Source organism: Dryas octopetala, chromosome 9 (genome assembly GCF_963921425.1).
Source record: "Dryas octopetala chromosome 9, drDryOcto1.1, whole genome shotgun sequence".
In the NCBI taxonomy this organism is placed as follows: Eukaryota; Viridiplantae; Streptophyta; class Magnoliopsida; order Rosales; family Rosaceae; genus Dryas; species Dryas octopetala.
In genome coordinates, this window is record NC_141374.1 from 9,838,982 (window position 1) to 9,841,110 (window position 2,129).

Here is a 2,129-nt window from a genome sequence, read left to right on the forward strand (position 1 = left end):
CGAAAGTTGTTATATTCATCCGACCAGTGAGTTACTTCTTCTTCTTCTTGAAATATATGTGATGCTAGTAGCCATTCCAATTCCATAATGTATAACCTTGGAGGTTCATCATTATCAACAATGTACACTTTAGAGTGAATTGCAAGAGGAACTCTTTTCTTCAAAGGTTTAATCTAGTATCTTCCTTTATGTTTTAATTGGTTTGCTGTTTAGAGTTTTTAGTTAAATTTTTTATTTAAACTTCAAGATTTCAGTTTGGATTAGAATATGATTTTGTTACTTTGGAATCAAAACTAAGAAGAGAAAACAGTTGCAAAGATGGATTTAAAGAACTGGTTTTGGGGGTTGGGCGTACAGAGTAAATTATATGTCCAGAACATTTATGAGATGAATTAAGGGTAAATTATAATTTAATAGCTTTCCAAAAATAGAATTAAGGGTAAATTATAATTTAATACCTCAACTTTACCTCGGATTTCAAGTTAGTACCTCAAGTTTAAAAAGTTGCATTTCAGTACCTCAACTTTCATTTTGTTGCAATTACATACCTCCGTTAGCTTTTCCGTCTGTCAGACCGTTAAGTGCTTACGTGGCACAGTGACGTGGCTTTAAAAAATGCCACATAGACAAAAAAATAATAAAAATAATAAAATTTTTTAAAATAAAATAAACAATTGTAAAGTGTACATTGTTGATAATGATGAACCTCCAAGGTTATACATTATGGAATTGGAATGGCTACTAGCATCACATATATTTCAAGAAGAAGAAGAAGTAACTCACTGGTCGGATGAATATAACAACTTTCGGGATGTGATTTTTGAGATTTCAAGTTGCAAAGAAAAATGCAAGATACTCTTTGGGTAAGACAACTATTCCGTTTTTTGTTTTCTTTTTTGTTTTATTCTTTGTTGTCTAGATTCAAAGTATGTGTGGTGTCTAGGATTAGATACATGGTCTCTAGTATTAATTATGGTTAATTGTATGCTTAGGTTCAGCCTAATGGTACTAGTGGTCTCTAGTATGCAAGCTTATGCTTAATTATTTCTTTTTTGTATAGGCTAAAGCAGTTGTACTTCCACCCATTTTTAAAGTCATCTTCAGAGAAATTCTTTTTTCCTATAATGGCTATGGTTGCCTTCCGGTACCATATTGAAGTGGACAGTGCTTATTGGAGACACAAGTATGATCAATGGACCAAAAAGAAAGGAAGGGAGGTCAACATTACAAGCTCGATCTCTGGGGAAGGGAAAGAGTTTTATTGAGCGGTTTTTCACAACAAAACAGGTGGTGTTAAGAAGATTTACACTAATAGTGGCCTTGGAGAGTTGGATTACGTAAGAAATTGCAAAGTTCATTTGAATCAACATGCAGAGACGAAGGATTTGGTATGTATTCGATAATTTTTTTTTTTTTTTTTTAAACTTATATCAAGTGTTTTACATGATTTTTATACGGAGACTTTACATTAGATACTTAAATATCTTTATTTATGTATTTAGTATGCCTTATATATATTGTTATAATTTTATAGTTAGTGAACCTTTACTTATGTGGGATGCGGCATTATTAGAAACCCAAACTGAGTAGAGTGAGGGTGAGTACGAATTTGAGAGTGAATTGCAAGAGGAACTCTTTTCTTCAAAGGTTTAATCTAGTATCTTCCTTTATGTTTTAATTGGTTTGCTGTTTAGAGTTTTTAGTTAAATTTTTTATTTAAACTTCAAGATTTCAGTTTGGATTAGAATATGATTTTGTTACTTTGGAATCAAAACTAAGAAGAGAAAACAGTTGCAAAGATGGATTTAAAGAACTGGTTTTGGGGGTTGGGCGTACAGAGTAAATTTAGAAGCTTATTACAAGAAAACCCTGAGCTCTCTTAGGTTTGTCGGTCAAGCTTCGAGTCAGAGGCAAACTGAAGAATGACCTTCCATGGCCTTGGGGGAACTCTAAAAGAGGGGTCAAAAACTCTGCTGCATCTCCATCTGAAAAGGAACCAACAGGTCACTGAGAAAATAAGACCTGTTAAGCCCATAATTGCTTGGTGAGCGATCTTTAATTTTGGCTTTTAGCCACTCAAAGTGATTGTCAAACGTGGACCAGTTGAAGATGAGATGGTTGGGAAAAGG

The 2,129-nt window shown here is 33.3% G+C and overlaps 1 long non-coding RNA gene across 1 annotated transcript in view; it reads left to right on the top strand.

The window, feature by feature from the left end:
• LOC147273846 (uncharacterized) overlaps positions 1 to 1,606 on the top strand; it is a 6,424-nt gene extending 4,818 nt beyond the window's left edge. Inside the window, exon 3 of the long non-coding RNA XR_015124232.1 lies at positions 1,061 to 1,606. This is a non-coding gene — a long non-coding RNA (uncharacterized LOC147273846). The remainder of the gene's footprint in view (positions 1 to 1,060) is intronic.
• Positions 1,607 to 2,129: the final 523 nt, after the last annotated feature.